The sequence below is a fragment of the Perca fluviatilis genome, chromosome 1, assembly GCF_010015445.1.
Source record: "Perca fluviatilis chromosome 1, GENO_Pfluv_1.0, whole genome shotgun sequence".
In the NCBI taxonomy this organism is placed as follows: Eukaryota; Metazoa; Chordata; class Actinopteri; order Perciformes; family Percidae; genus Perca; species Perca fluviatilis.
In genome coordinates, this window is record NC_053112.1 from 9,417,661 (window position 1) to 9,435,369 (window position 17,709).

Sequence of the window (17,709 nt, forward strand, 5' to 3'; positions counted from 1 at the left end):
AATTGGGCTGGGTAAAGGATTCTGACAGCCAGGCTCTCATTGGCTAGCTGTTAGCCAATCAGATTCAAACAGCTTAGCTTATTGAATATTAATGAGAACTGGCAGAAATCGAGCTGACTCTTCCTGTAGGCTTTCTATACCACGCTAGAATGGCTTGAAACAAGGTAACCAAGGCATTTTTTCCACAAAAAATGTTACAGAGTCCATGGTAGAACTTCAGACATTACCACAAAGTAATAAAATACGTGTGGCAGGGCACCTTTAAGAGGTGGAGCCTCAGGGCGATGACAAAATAGGCAGACAGTGTTGTTTTCCTGCTTGAACTTGAGCATCATTCGGATTAAATCCACCACACATCATGGGACCTGAGCTGGAAAGACTCAGAATGAATGTGCTGAAAGCACCTCACAGACTGCACCAATTTCCAACGGACCCATCTCATTTAGCTACAAACAAAAATGTATCGTCATCAAAAATATGGATTGCTGGAGCACTAGCCATGTGGTCTTATCGCTCCTGGTCTAGGTACAGCTTAGGCTACATCTACACTACTACATTTTCATTTTTAAGTGGCATTTTGAGACAAAAAAACAATTTCCATTTCAGTAGCAGAACTAATCTCTGTCCATAATAACACATCTGACAACGCATATCTCAGGACCATTCACACACGCTTGGGCGTGTGTTTGCCGGTGTAAACAGGCAGCAGATTGTCAGACGTGACTCAGCTGAAAATACAGGAGCGTGCCTATGTTCCCACAGCCCTATGTTCCTATGTTCCCACAGCCCTATGTTCCCACAGCCCTATGTTCACACGGCCCTATGTTCCCACAGCCCTATGTTCACACGGCCCTATGTTCACACAGCCCCATGTTCACACAGCCCTATGTTCACACAGCCCTATGTTCACACAGCCCTATGTTCACACAGCCCTATGTTCACACATTTCTAAGATTATATTTCCAAAATTAGGCCCTATGTTCCCACATTTCCTTTTTCAAAAATTTGTATCAGATTGTATCCCCCTTAACCCCAACCCTTAACATAGGGATAACACTAACCCTAACCCTAACCCTAACCCTAACCCTTAACCCTAACCCAGAACATAGGGCTTTGCAGACATAGAGCCTAATTTTAAGAAAAATCTTAGAAATGTGGGAACATAGGGCTGTGGGACCCATTGGGCTGTGGGAACATAGGGGCTGACCCCGAAAATACGGAAACTACTTTGGAGAAAGAACAGCAATTGGCAAAAAAAAAGAGCAGGGATTTACAGTATTAGCTTGGACCGACGACGAGGGGGAACTGTTACTGAAAGGTACGTAAGCTACCTAACCGATAACCAATAAAGGTCTCTGTTTGTGCCCGTCCAGACTACAACGCAACCGCAGAGTTTTTAAACCAAAACGAGCTCTGCAGTGTTTCCAAATGACTCCGGTTTAGGGGCCTGGAAACGCTGGAGTAGTGTGGACAAGAGGTGTAAACAAAGTAAAAGAAAGTAGATAGATGGTTTTTTAAACCAAAATGAATTAGTGTTAGATGTAGCCTGAGAGTCTTTGTTGCATTTCCCATTTGTCTCCCCTTATTTCCTGCCAGCTCTGTACAATTCTCCCCAATAAAAACATAACAAACTATATAACAGCTTCTGCTGAAGGTGAGCCACTGATAATACTAATTGAAACATCAGCTAAAAAAGAAAAGAAAAAAAAACTGTCCCTAACATGTTTTAAAAGGGCACCTCTCAGCCCTAACAGGGCCTCAGAGTCTCTCTGGAAGCCTCTGTGGTCCGCACCTCCCTGGACTGTCCCCGTGTCTCTGTGTCCCTGTGTCCCTGTGTCTCTGTGTCCCTGTGTCTCTGTGTCCCTGTGTCCCTGTGTCTCTGTGTCCCTGTGTCTCTGTGTCCCTGTGTCTCTGTGTCTCTGTGTCTCTGCTGCCATTGACAATTAATGGGGTGTGGTTTGTCAGTGAGCTATAGGTCTCATTTCCTCCTCTGTCAAACGTGTGCGCACAACAACTTGTCAACACGGTAATTTACACCACTAAGCCGAGATCAAGACCTTACAGAAAGTGTAGGTTTAGCTGCGGGGGTGTGTGTGTGTGTGTGCGTGTGTGTGTACGTGCGTGCGTGTGCGTGTACTGTATGTCTCTGTACATGCACACCCAGCACTCCCTCTCTGCCTTCTTGTCTGTGTTGAGTCTGGGCGATCACTGGCAGGAAGCGATCCGTGTCGCTGCGTACACATCAACAAACAGGACATGGGACTCTGAGGAGGAGGAGGAGAAGGAGGAGGAGGAGAAGGTGGTGGAGAAGGGTGGACAGGGTCAGAGGTCAAAGGGGGAGGAGACTGTTGACTATTGCCTTTGGCAGCAGCGTGTCTGCTGTTTGTTTGACCAGAGGCCTGTCCTGTCATCAGGGCTCACCCCGAAAGTGGAGACAAGACGGGAAGAGGAGCGCTTGAAGACAACACAGAGAAGAGTTGTTGAGTGTGTGAGAAGGGTGGGGGGGGGGGGTTAATTGAAGGCTGCCAGTTTTGAATCTCCTTACAGGCAACGGCAGTTTAATCAGGGAAATTTGATGATCTCTTCTGCCTTTTTGCAGTTTTTGTCAGGGTAACCTGATGCTGTCTGAGAGCTGCATCACTCCACCAGCTGCCCGCTACCACCACTGCAAAGTCACAATCAATGTAAAGATAAACATTTTAAAGAAACGGTGAAGCTTTCCAGCAATGCAGAGGGCAGTATCAAGATCCTGAACCGCGCCAGGACTACAGCGCTAAGTTCTGACATCTCAATTTATGTTCTCATCAGGAACAACACAAATAGCATAACTCGAAAATATCATAAAGCAGGTTGAGGTGCTGTGTAAATACTGTGAAAGTATCAAAATGCTCAATCCACAGAGAAATCCACACAGTCCGTATTCAGAAACCGTGCCTTTAAATGAGCCGTCAGGTCTTTTTGTACGGTTGTGATTATACAACTATACCATAAATTTGGTAAAAAAAAAAAAAAAAGTGCAGTCACAGTCATTCCCCAGCTGCAATGATAGGTCAGAGAATTCGAGAGTGCAGATGCAGAAGACCCGGAAACCTATTACACCCTGCTACGCTCTGCAATGCCCAGCCTCGACTTGCTATGTCCGGCCAACGCCCTGCCACGCCCTGTTACCCCCTGCTGTGCCCTGCGACACCATGAACTATTACAACTACTACTTCTAGTCATTATCTTTATTGTGACTATTATTGCCATTGTTCATCACAGCCCCTGGAATTGTTGGGTCCTACTAAATTATAGAGTGTGGTCCAGACCTACTCTATCTGTAAAGTGTCCTGAGATAACTCCTGTTATGATTTGACACTATAAATAAAATTGAATTGAATTGAATATCTCTCACCAACAATACATTTGTCTAAATCATTTCATTTCTGCAGTAAAACCAGATGCTCATCCACGCAGGCTGGTATCCCTGAACTTTCCAATCAGCGGCGTCCGCCCTCGGCTGACTGATGGCCTCATTGTTGGCATCCCAACCGGTTGCTGTCAAGGTTACTGAGCTGCAAGATGGCCCAACTCAAAGGGAACAGTCAGCTTCTATTTGGGTCTTCAGGGCCACTTTCTTAGGGGAACTGACAAGGCCTTGCCAGCAGCTGATGGGAACTGGATATTAAGTGTGTGTGTATGTGTATGTGTGTGTGTGTGTGTGTGTGTGTGTGTGTGTTTGTCCTAAACTTGGCACGCAACACTGAGACAAAGCAAATGCACCTAAAATCAGTGTCAGCAGGATTCTGATCAGATTATGTCCACTAGAGGGCGTCTTTTTTTTTTTCAGAACACCAAGAAGAAGCTTATAAGGGACTGTTCGTTATTTATTTTTTTCGGACCTTTAGTCTAAAAAGACTTGACCCTCCCCTCACCTGTAATAATTTTTCTATGACCCTCCAAAATGACTTGAAAAAGAGGCATGACCCTCCCCTTATGTGCTAGTTTGCATTTAAAAAAGATGTGCAGAGGTGATTTGGTGTATGTGATTTTTTACAGCAATGATATACATGAGTTAACCTCTGCATTCTCATCTTAAGGCGTGATGTCGTCCGTCTCATATCAGTCGGGACTCACCTGGAAATGGCGAGCGGAATGAGTGTGAATAGAGTCTCTCAAAATCTGACGAAAATCTTTTAAACTGACCTTTGTTGATCTGAAATGAAGACAGATTCAGCAACTGCACGGCCTATTTCTCGCTTAAAATGTTTTCAGAAACATGTCTCAGTGAACTATTTTAGTACAATATGAGATCGTATTTTGAACGAGCCGCCATGACAGTCTGGCTTTGAATTTCCGGAGATAACAAACCCATGTGACGCGTTGGTCCAATCAGCTGCCGGTTTTAATTTTTTGGGCAACAATACAGATTAGCGCTGCCTGCTGTTATGGAGACGTATTACGTCTCGTCTCTTCGGTGTGTTCTGATGCACTTTTTGGACCAACTCGGGGAGACTGATCAGTCCAACTGGCTTTTCTGCCAACGGTTGACCATCTGGTTGGTGTGTAACTGCCATTACACATCCCACTCCTCTGTTATGGTGTGGTGGCCATTTCATTAGATTTACTCACTAACATTGGTGTTGAAACACAATAAGCATGGAAACTAAATGCATACTTCCTGCATTACTGCATTACTTCAAATACTACTATAATACTCCTCTAGTAAACTAGTATTCACATGAAATAAAACAATAAAACGTTGAGACCGTTCAGCAAAGGATAAAATTCAACACTGGTTGCTATGGACTCGTCACTAGGCTTCCTCAGTCATTGTATATTTTAGCACATAGGTAAAGCTGCCGAAGTTGAACATTATATTCCAAAACATATATGTTTATTTATTTTAGCAGATTTTAAATTACATTGTAACAATTTAACAATTCGCCCTTATGAAATCCAATCGCGGCACGGCTGTCTTGGAACACAATAGACAGACAGTGGCGGGATGCCCCGACTCTTAAATTCAACTAAAATGTAACAGTGAACAATCACTGTTCGACTTACAGTCTGTTGAGATGCCTCTCCAAACGCAGAAACCAAGCGCAGTCACACCATAAAACGTTAAGACACGTTGAGAAAAAAGATCCGTATTTTGCCGTAATCCAATGACATGAAAAAAAGTAATCCACAGCGATCAGTAGATCCACAAATAGAGTCACGGTGTATCCAGCAAGGCCTATATGAGCGTCACATTCACCAGCCAGCTCCAAACAGGTGAACGGGGCCTCTCCACTTCGCCGTTTAAACAAAGTGGAATAATATGTATAAAAGTCCAAATCTACACAAAACCTGCAATCAATTAGTAAGCTGACATCAAATGTGTATACATGGCATTTAGGAAACCTTTATTGCAAGGTTGGCACGGCAAGATGTCCAGACTAGTGCAATAGTAGGCCTAATTTTCTTTTTTTTGCGTCCTGCTGCTCCCATTGTCAGCCAGGTAATATTTTTTTAGTACATGAAATCAGATGTTTTACCTACCACCATTTAGTTGTTTTGTGTTATTTAAGATATTTATAAAATATCTGGTCATTTAAACAATGTAATTACCAAACAAGCCACTTTGAAATGTTGCTGTTTTCATGAATAAAAAAGTTTGGGTGACCCTCCCCTCAACAAAGAATAAAAAGACATGACCCTCCCCTATTTTCCTCCGGTGGTCCATTCCATAAATACCCAACGGTCCCTAAGGAGACCATGAAGACTTCTGGCACACAAACATGTAGAAAAAGGGGTTAAACAGAGGAGAAAGATGGAACCTTCCTCCTACACCTGATGTAGAAGATACAGATATACAGTCATACCAGAAGAAGAACATACTGTACTTAAAAGTTCATTTTTCTTCCTGGCTAAATTACATAGTATCGAATCGGTGCATAGACTCACGTACTTGCCGAAACTGATACCAGCATTGTAGGCAGTATCGGAGGCATTTCCGAAACTGCCTACAATGTACAGTGCTACACTGTAAATGGAAACCACAAACTGGTACCAGTACCGATGTGTGGAGAGTGATAGTGTCCTGCTGTGTTCAATTTTTACCACAGGAGTCCTTGGAGCCTGCTGCTAACATCAGACAGGGCTGCAGCTGCAAGAGTGTGTGTGCCATTGTGTGTGGTTGTGTGTGTGTGTGTGTGTGTGTGTGTGTGTGTGTGTGTGTGTGTGTGTGTGTGTGTGTGTGTGTGTGTGTGTGTGTGTGTGTGTGTATGTGTGCGTGCGCGCGTGTTTATGTGGGACACATTGGCCCCGCATATTTTTTATGTGTAGTTTACTGTCACCAAACATTTTGAGGGAAAAGCATTTCTTTTCCAAAATAACGCGCAGCATCCAGGGCCCAAAGCTCGGCTCTACAGCTCTTTATTTACAGCACTGGCGTGTGATGGAGGAGCCACGCCGTCTCTCCCAATAACAGATTGTCATTTTGATGGCGACGCCACAGGGGGAGCGAGAGCAACAGCCTGAGTCCATCCCTCTGAAAGCACTGTTTACTCCCTGGGAGGTCACAAGGCCGCATCAGAGCACAGGGACACACACTTTCGCGCACAACACACTCACACAAAAACCTCATGTTTTCTATATGCAGATTCACAGCGTTTTATATCGATGCTTATTCTTGAACAACAAAGATTTAAAGCTTCTAACCTCGTCAATTAATCAACTAAACTGGCATTTGAATAAAATATACAAGTGCTCAATCACCATTTGCTGTCTCAGCTCATTATTCTGTGTATTTCGGTCCGCAGCAGTGAGGATACATGGGAGTTTTGAAGTACCACTGCCGCACAATCAATCACAAACAACATGGAGTCTATAGATAGAGTTGTGTAAACGGACAGTCATTAGAACATGCAGATACACACATATACACAACAAGACAACTTCCTTTCACATGAGTTATAGCCACTCCACAATAGCTCCAATAATAGTTTCCCATCTCTGCGCCGATGACAGCGTCGACCCCTCCCTGGCCTTTGGGTTCTGGTCGCAGGGGCGCTCGACACCGCTTCTGGTTTCATTCATACCAACGAGGCAGTAAACAGACGGAGCATTAGGGACGTTTAAAACTGGGCCGCGCAGTGTTTGTCCAGCAGAGTCGCTGCAGGACAGGACGCCACCTGCTTGGACCGGTAAAGAAGAAAGTGAGGCGTTTATACAGCTGAGATAAATAGCCCAGAAAAAAAACATTTTAGCAGTGGAAAGATGACAAAGATGTTCATGCTATGAATTACAACTACAACGAAAATTGATGCAGCAGATCCGGAGATTATCGTCTTTTTTTAAAATGCATTGTTCTTCTTTCAGACTGCGGCAGCTTGACTGGTCTTCAACCTCCCCAAGTTCTCTCATATTACATGTTACATCCGCTTCAGGACACTAGTACTTGCATACAGGGCCACGAACGGATCAAGCCCAGCTTACATCCAGGACATGGTCAAACCATACACACCTGCCTGCCTTCTGTGCTATGCGTCAGCCAACCTGCTTGCTGCCACCTCACGGCAGGGGACAACTAATCACTCAACGAAATCCCAGCTCCTAAATGGTGGAATTAGCTCCCTATTGACATCAGGACGGCCGAAAGCCTACGCATCTTCCGCCGCAGGCTAAAAACACATTTCTTCCGACGGCACCTTGGATGATAAAGACAAAAAATTAAATAAATAATGAATGGTCCAGTATGTAGGAATTTCTCCCATCTAGCGCTGAGATCGTATATCGCAATCAACTCTCTCGCGCCAGTTCAAAGTAGGTATTCCAGCTACGGTAGCCTTCACGCTTCAGAAAGCCAGTCTCTTGCTCTTTTCAATCTCCTTTTTCTTTTTCTGGGCAAAGAAGAAGAAGAAGACTCCTGTTCCTGAAGTCTGGATTTTGAATACGTGTGGTCCTCCATGTTTCCTTCTTCAAACTTGCCGGGGGCCGGGAAGCTACGATACCCGTTAGCAACGTTAGCAGCACCTGGGAGTTTATCATGTGACAGAGAAAACGCAAAAGGCGGAGCAGTATGTCCTGTATGTCCCTTACCGGCTAACGTATTTCAAGATGGCGCATGAATATGGAGCGCCTACCCCAGGTCATGCAAACGCAAATGCAAAATTCCAAGCCAATAGGAATACTTGGAATTGATGGTGGTGGTCAATATTCATGAAAAAGGACGAGTTTGTGAACAGGCAACACAGATTTTGATAGTGAACAACTAAACACGTTACACACTGGACCTTTAAAGCTGCACTTTCATATGGCTCTTTAATGTTTGGGTTATTAAAGCTAATGTACTTGCGCTTACTTCTTGCTGTCTAGAGTTTGTACCTTCAAGGTTGAAAGCACTTAATTGGAAGTCGCTTTGGATAAAAACGTCAGCTGAACGACATGTTATTTAATGTCTTCCTTGTCAAAAAACCAGGCGCCTACATTACCCACAATGCAACTCGACCACTAGGAGCTTTGGTCAGAGATTCAGGTGAGTAAAACGCGTTTCATGCCTCTTGTCTTCAGCACGGTGCGGACGGCGATATGAGGGGTCTACGGAGGGTCTGAGCGCCAAGCCGCGCAAGATTTTGTAACAACGCGGTGGCATAGACAGCAGCTTAATGATTGGCTACGGGAGTGAAGAAGTCGGTTCTTTGAGCCGCTCTGACTGCAATCAGTGTGAAAGACCCGACGGTTGGTGGTGACAATGCGAGCCAGCCACAGCGAAACAGCGTCAGACGCATGAAACACTTTGTAGGTTGCATTCACACCAAATCAGGCGTTGTGGAGAAAACGCCAATCCTCCCATTAATTTGCATCCAGCAGACACATCACTGGTATTTATTCCCTCGTGTCCCAAAACAAACCCCAGATTTCCAAGCAGCTTCTCTGCTTACCACAATAATAAGTGCGGAAATAAAAGTTTGGAGCTTAGTTTGGTTCTTTATGCCCGGCCCAATGTGGATTTTCTATTAAAATCTCCATTGACAGAAATGATGCATCGGGGATTAAAGTTTCTTTCTTTGCGGAATAAAAGGTGACAAACTGGAAACTTCACTCATCCTCTGTAAAGACGATGAACTCACCACAAACACTGGTTTTACACTTTAAAAGCCTGGTCTGAAACCACAAGTGGAAATCACCCAGACTGAGCTGTACTTTTATCCGACGGGCTGTAAATCTGCAGTGAAACAGATCTTTACACTCTGTGCCACTTGTATTCCCCTTTAAGTTTCCCGTTTCTTCCCTTACTGAAGTGTCTTTTCATAGTACTGAACAGTTTTTGAAGCTGTTGTAATATGTTGAATTTATTTTTTATTTTTCCCAGTTAGTTTTTCACAGTATGAAAATGCATGATCTGCACAAAATTCCCACTGGGGTATTAAATGTCACCTATTGTTCCAGGGGAAGCATTTCATGCCCACATATCTGAATAAATAAACTAATTTAGCATGATTATAATGAAATTAAACTATTATATGAAATACATAATGAAATCAAAACCTTTTGTATATTAATTTGTAATGGTTGAAAGGGGCCTACATGGTACATATGTGACACTTTTGTTTTTGGCCCACAGTTATGGGTGAGCAAAACTACATTTCATGCACAACATTGTAATTAAAATGCAATTTCATGAGACTTCGCAATTATTTTGTGATGTAAAATATACTTTTTTTAAATCACCGATGACATGAACTCGATTTTCTTTTTCTTCAATTGCTGGATGTTGCTGCGGTGCATTTCTTCCCAAATGTAAACAAATACATATCAGTTATATTATATGTTTTCTGACTAATTTCTAAGTTACACTACGCAGCACAGAATTCACTTCACATTGTGAGTATATAGTGACACTTGGCTTGTGCCGAAAGGATTAGTCAATAAGTCGATCAACAGAAAATGAATCACTAATTGATCAACCATTTTCATCAAGCTTGTTGTTTTTTTCAGATTTTCTTAAAAACTATTTTCTTACATTTTTCCTACGTTCGTACCTTCTGACTAGCACAAAATATTAACACATAACTAAAATTCTCCATTTCGACTGTTTAGAATCACTTAATTCATTCATTATTATAATGTAAAACTATTTCAGGAATTATGTTTTTAATAAATAATAATAATAAACCAACGTCAATGCTCAAACTGCAGCATGTGAGACTCCATGTGGGACAAGGGACGAGATTTCCTGCTTGATCTCAGAAGAGCAGCAACACGAACACCCGGACTACTATCATCACTGCTACACACCTGCTGGCTCTGTGTGTGTGTGTGTGTTCTTGTTTAACTATATTCGTGGGGTCCAAAAACCAGGAGTCCAGTTTACTTGTGGGGTCCCGACAGCTTTGTAGGGCCAAAATGCAGGACCCCACAAGTTTAAAGGGCTGTTTGAGGGCTAAGACTTGGTTTTAGGATTAGGGATAGAATTAGGTTATGGTTAGGGTGAGGGTAAGGGTTAAGGTTAGGCATTTAGTTGTGATGGTTAAGGTTAGGGTAAGGGGCTAGGGAATGCATTATGTCAATGACGGGTCCCCACTATGTGGATGTGTGTGTGTGTGTGTGTGTGTGTGTGTCTAGGAGAGATGTGAAGTGTTGAGTGCTGTGTATGTTGTATTTCTTTTGTAAAACCCTTCACAATTACTCTTATTAATGTGACACTTTGGGTGTATGGTTTCCCCAGTGTGATGACTCCCCAGGTTTGTTCGAGTGCATTGCAGTGGCATACAGCTGGGAGAGGTTTTTAAAATGCCTTGTTGAAATAGCAGCTTTCTTGTGTATCTGTAATCGATTTGGATAAAAAAAAAAGTCCACTTAAAACTCCTGTAGTTTTCCCTGTAGCACAGCAGCGGGAGGAGGAAGTCAACATGCATCCACACTGCTGAGGTGTCTTTGAGCAAGACACTGACCCCCCCCGAGTTCTTTCTCTGGCCTTGACCTCTGACCTCCATATGGAGCAAACTCCCCCCTCATTGTGAATCAATGAAATATTAGACTGAATTTAATCACACATTTCCCTTCATCAGTAACATGGAGCCGAGTCTCTTGCTCCTCTCTTCCGTCTGTTTTTTGGAGCATTTCCCCGTCAACTGTCTGCTGGAGGAGGAAAAAAAATGCCCCGACACTTCCTGCTCTCCTGGACCGAGCTCGGGCACCTGGGCGCTCAGCTGTCGCAGGATGTGGGAAACCGCAGGACTCCCTCAGGACCTTCCAGACACACACACACACACACACACACACACACACACACACACACACACACTGAATATGTGAACTTGAGGCGAGACATTGTCCTGGTAAATTGGGTCCAGTGTTGCGATGAGAAGAGGGGGGGGTTTCAATGTGTTCTAAAATGCCTTGCGTTACAGTAAAAACACAAAACGCAGGGGACTGTGTTGGTGGGTGAGACATGAAATAGGATCCATGAAGTCCAGTTTGAGTAACAGATCTGTGAATTAGATGTCTTGTCAGATACCATATCACTGAATATAATCCTATGAGGCTAGATTTTATTTACTTACTTTGCTTTAACTCTGGGAAGTTGTCACAGCAGCAGCTATTTTATCTTTCATTGCTAATATTGTGAGGTAAACACTACAAGTACGTGACATGGCCTCAATGAAACAAATGAGAAAGTCAGTCTGAACACGGCCTTAAAGGTACACTGTGTAGTGTTTTAAAGCGCCCATATTCTGCTCATTTTCAGGTTCATAATTGTATTTTAAGGTTGTACCAGAATAGGTTTACATGGTTTAATTTTCAAAAAAAAAACATATTTTTGTTGTACTGCACAGCTCTCTCTCACTGCTGCAGCTCCTCTTTTCACCTGGTCTCTGTTTTAGCTACAGAGTGAGACCTCTTTTCTTCCGTACTATCTTTGATTGCACTCGCACATGCCCAGTAGCTCAGATCGTAGATCATGTCAGCTAGCTAGCTCCACAGACAGTAAAAGAAAGGCTGTTTCTCCAACTTCGGTCAGTTACAAGGCAGGATTAGCTGGGAGACTTCTAAACGAGGGCATGCTAACGTTAGCATGCTAACACTCTCATTTGTGTGTGTTGTAGCAATGCTTTGCCATTGAGAACGAGGTAGCATGCTACGGTTAGCATGCTGCGGTTAGCATGCTAACGCTAGCAAGCTAACGCTAGCATGCTAACGCTAGCATGCTAACGCTCGCGGTTAGCCAGCTTGCTTCGGCTAGTGACGTAGACCGCCGTGCAGATTTTGACCAGCTCACCAGGAGACTGGAGGCAGGACACATGCAGAAACTGTATCTCACTCAGAACAGCATGGATGGATTTTTTTCAAAGTTTGTATGGGTGTGTAAGCACCAGAGACACAAAATAACACCCCAAATCCCAGAAAAAGTTTAAAATATTTTTCATAATATGGGCACTTTAAGTATTTTAAATCAATATCTTCATTCATAAATATGTCCTCATTGGTGTAAAATGACCTCTGCCAATGATCTGACTTCTCCTCCTAAACGAAGATTTTTTTTTACATTGGACGGGCCAGTCCAAGGAGGCTTCCATGTCGTTCCGCCATTTTGAAAAACTATAATGGCTGAGAGGGACATAAAGCACTAGCCGACCTGTCTAGCTAATCCACAAAGCGTTTTCGTTCAGAGCCAGCGTCACGTGACTGAAACCAGCTGAGACGAAGAAGGAGATCAGTGAGAGGCGCTTGTCACCGCCCCGGCAAATGTGAAAGCCTGCACTGCCCTTTAGTTCATAATGGAGGATCAGACTTATGCCGAGCCGCAGGAGAAGGCATCCTTGTCGCCAAAAAAGCAAAAAAGGGAATTAAAAAGGCAACGTGACACATAACGGCTACTGCAGTTGCAACGCGCATTTGAAAAAAGCGAGGTGCTAGAGAGCACCATTCGTTTGAATGCAAAATACAATTTCACCGCTAGATGGGAGAAATTCCTACACAGTGTAGGCTACATTTAAAATCTGGGACTGTAGTTGGAAGATTTCGGACTGACAATGGAGGCTGTTTAAAACAACAAACACAGCCGGGAGCGTGTGAAGCACTGTATGAAGACGATTCCTAAAGATGGATTTTGCAAATGTCTTTGATCCCAACTCCTCTGGCCTCACCGGTGGTCATTTATATTGAGGGAACAGTGTGGTTAAGGGTTGCATGATAGAGACGTAATGATCTGTGAAGAGCAGAATAATTCCTTCTCAGTCGACTGAGAAGAAGCATTATGTGTTTAGCACAAGGCCAGTCTCTTGTGGGCAGACAGGGGCGGACTGGGACAAAAATTCAGCCTTGGCACTGTAGCCACACCACGCCCATACAGCCCCACCCACGGACACGTGCATTCAGTAATTTATTGTGTACAGATGGTGAAATAATATAAGCAGTACCTTATGTAACAGATTTTTAAATATTTCATGTAAGTAACTGGCAAACAATGCTTACTACTTTTTAAAGAGCACACGTTTATAACAAATTTACACACACTACCTGTTTATGCCGTTTGTATGCCGTTACTGTCATTCTCTACAGTATGTCGTTCTTTGTTGTCACTGTCTGTCTTCTTCGTTGGTCCGTGTTTCGCTCTGTCGACACGGTACATATTGTCTGTCTGGTTCTCCATCTTTTCATCTGTTTGAACTTTTTAAATTTGAGGGTGAAAGACTTCAATTCCTGCATTCTGATACATTTTAAGGCACCAATTTATGGTAAAAACGTCTATATTTATGGCAAGGAAATCACAAAATTCTGGTGGCATGTAACAATTCAAAATACAAAATATAATGGAATATTATTATATTCTGTAGTCCAGTAAGGGGGCTTCCACATCTGGGACATGGGCCGGTTACGACAACACACTAGCATTTTTTCCCCAAAGAGCACGATTTGCTCCCAAGTTGATCTAGGATTGACTTACAGAGGCTACTGCTTTTACTGCTAAATTGCACAATAACACAATCATGTTACGGATACAAAACATTGTGAAGTGACATTTTTTCTACATTCTATTGATCAGAAATGATCAGTGATGTTGAATATTGCCTACAGTGTAATGGACCACCACAGTTCATGCATACTGTACATGTAAACCACGGATTAATTGCAGAGTTTAACCTACATAGTGTAAAACTGTCACACTGAATGCTTGCTCTTGGGGGAATTACTGGAAATGTTGGGTCTTTGTAACTTATAGTGTGTGGTCTAGACCTACTCTATCTGTAAAGTGTCTTGAGATAACTCTTGTTATGAATTGATACTATAAATAAAATTGAATTGAATTGTGACCGGCCCACATAAAAAAAAAAAAGGTCCGGCCCCTCTGGCATTTGCCAGAATTACCAGATTGCCAATCCGCCTCTGTGGGCAGATGTCCTGATCAATGCATCTTCATGAATGGGTTTGTATGATATTCAGAGATGGCAAAAGTACTCACTTCCCGTACTCAAGTAGAAGTACAGATACTGGTGTTAAAAAATACTCTGGTTAAAGTACTGATTTAACTTATTTACTCAAGTAAAAGTAACAAAGTACAGGCTTGGAAATGTACTTAAAGTATAAAAGTAAAAGTAGCCTTGCGAATGACAACCATTTTTTATGCAAAGCTATCTGGACCATACAAATGTCAGATAAGGCCAAGCATGATTGGGAATGTCTTGCTGCTTGTCTGCCGAATCTCTGAGATCTCTGTTTTCTTCATTTTCAATCATGTCGCCGTCCATACTACTAGTGCTAACGTTACCGCCATCAAGCCACAATGATTTGCCGCGAAAGAATGCCGCCGAATCTGTCGAGTCGTCTTGTAGTGGTGCGTCAAGTGCAACGTATATTCCCATCCAATTAGATTGAATTCGGTATTGATAACACGAAAAATAATAACGGTAACTCCACTGAAATAATTTGAAACTAAAGTAAGGAGCCAATTTTGTAAAATGTAAGGAGTAGAAAGTACCGATGCTCGTGTTAAAAATGTAAGGAGTAAAAGTAAAAAGTCGGGCACAAAAAATAAATAGTAAAGTCAAGTAAAAATATCTGTAAAATCTACTTGAGTACAGTAACGAAGTAGTTCTACTTCATTACTTCCCATCTCTGAAGATATTGTAGGAAAAGTTACGCACAACAATTCAGATGATATGCTAAGAAGTAGGCGGGTCATGTGACGGCCGGTCACATGACAGTTAAGTTTAGCGGTCTTCACAGTTAAATTTAGCCGACAGAAGGTGACTGTGAGCCGGGCTAGGGTTAGGGTTAGGGGTTAGGGTTAGGGGTTAGGGTTAGGGTTAGTCGTTTCAGCGGGGCCGTTACAGTTGAGTTTAGCCGACAAAAAGTGAGCGTCAAGCGGCGATGACAGTTAACATTTGGGCACCAAAAAGGTTAGGTTGGGTCTTAAAATGCAACCAATTTAGGGTTAGTTATGATTAGGAAAAAGATCATAGTTTGGATTAAAACACCGATCCTCTAAGTAGTATTCCCGGGACACGAACACCCGTTTCCTGGGTGAGAGTCTTGTCTTTTCCCCAAAACATGAACTACGCTCCCCGCTTGAAAGCCCTCTTGATTTTTGACGTGGACCTGAGTGCTCTTATACAGCGTCAGTCAATGTGGTGCATAAAATTAAGAAATACTTGGAATAGATAACGAATTACAGTGCTTTACTTATTGTAGCGATAGATACGAATGGTTCATGAGAACAGCCTGCCTGATCAATCTCATGCACTGTGCTGGAAAGGAAACGTCAGCATTTTATATTTTTGGCTGCATTCATCCTGCAGATTGATGACTGGCAAACTATGAAAGAGGCACACGGCTCTGCAGCTCTGCATGGCAGAGTGAAATGTGACCCGGGGCGCTACATACCGTCACATCACAGCGTCAGAACATGGCCGACACTTCTTGGCATTCCCGTCGCCGCTCAGATGCAGAGAAAGAGAGAATGCTGTCATGTTTCCAGCTCTCTGATCTGTTAACGCACTGCATCGCCTGCACACTACACAGCACAAGCACACGCGCGCATACGCTGCACACAAAAAAAACACACACACACAGAGCAGCGAGGACAGGCCTGTACATGACGTGAGCACTACTGCATTGCTGAAGTGTGTGTGTGTGATTCTTTCTCTGTTAGGCCAAGGACTATTTCAGGGTGTGGACTAAGAACTCTGAGTGGAGAATGTTTGTGTGTGTGTGTGTGTGTGTGTGTGTGTGTGTGTGTGTGTGTGTGTGTGTGTGTGTGTGTGTGTGTGTGTGTGTGTGTGTGTGTGTGCGCGCATGTGCATTAAGCCCCCCTCACTCCACACTGGCAAACATGTCAATCAAACCATCAGCACTGCAAGACTACTGGCTCCTGTCAAGGCTTCAAACTACCGAGCTGTGTGTGTGTGTGTGTGTGTGTGTGTGTGTGTGTGTGTGTGTGTGTGTGTGTGTGTGTGTGTGTGTGTGTGTGTGTGTGTGTGTGTGTGTGTGTGTGTCTTGCTGGTAGCAGTGTGTGTGTGTGTGTCTTGCTGGTAGCAGACACCTTACCTCCGCTATGATTAGATGCGCAGAATCATTCCACAGATATATTAGCTGCTTAATCCAGCACAGGTCAATGAGATCATACAGAGCCTGCTGCCTGATGAGGACACATACACACACACACACACACACACACCCCCCCACACACACACACACACACACACACACACACACACACACACACACACACACAGTGTGTGTAAATGCATGCACAACATACTGTACGCTAAAGCTATGTAGAGCCTGACTGATAATCAGGCTGTTCTCATAACCGTTTGTACATTTCGCTCCAAAAAGTATTCTTAGTATTTGTATGTATTCCATGTATTTATTGCTGTATACACCACATTGACAGCCGCTGTCTAGAGCACTGTGGTCCGTGCAGGGAGGAGGTCAGGGTGGTTGGATGGGTCCTAAAACACAGAGCTTTCAAGCAGAGTTTGTGTCCCGGAAAAAGTTAAAGAGGCCCTAGTCTTGCATTGCCAGACCTTTCTCCACAGTGCTGCGGAGGAAGGTCTGGCTAGTCCACACAGCGTTCCGGGATGGGAGAAAAACATGCTCTGGTTTATTGGCATTTCTTTAAACCAATCACAATCGTCTTGTGCGGTGCTAAGCACCGGATGGAGCCACGGTGCCTCTGCAAAATAGCCTCGGGAAGGAACTTGTTTTGGTGGAACGTGTGTACATTCAAAAGTTGTTTCAGTCGTGCGACAGAAAACTCAGATTGGACAGATAGTCTAGCTAGCTGTCTGGATTTACAGAGATCTGAGGAGCAGTTAACCATAGTCCTCACAAATCCAGTTTAAAATTCCAACACAAAGAAAGTGGAAGGTAACGGACATCCGGGTGAAAATGGAAGACATCAGACAGGACTTTCACCCAAGAGACGGGGGTTCGTGTCCCGTTCTTGTCCCGCGTGTCACTGAAACGAACATTTTGTAACCCCACCCGCCATCTTTTCCATGAACCTAACTGTCCCGTTCTTGTGTCGCGTGTCAGTTAAACGTATGTCCCGACCCGGAGTCCCGACCGAGCGTGTCTAAATACGATGTTAAAGGGCTAGACGCGAGTCCCGAGAGCGTCAAAAAGTGGCGCTAAGGGCCCAGACCCAGAGCGTCAAAAAGCAACGCCAAGAGTCCCGACCAAACGCTAAAGACACGTTTGCGTCAATAACAAAACGCCAAAGGCACCTGACCGAGC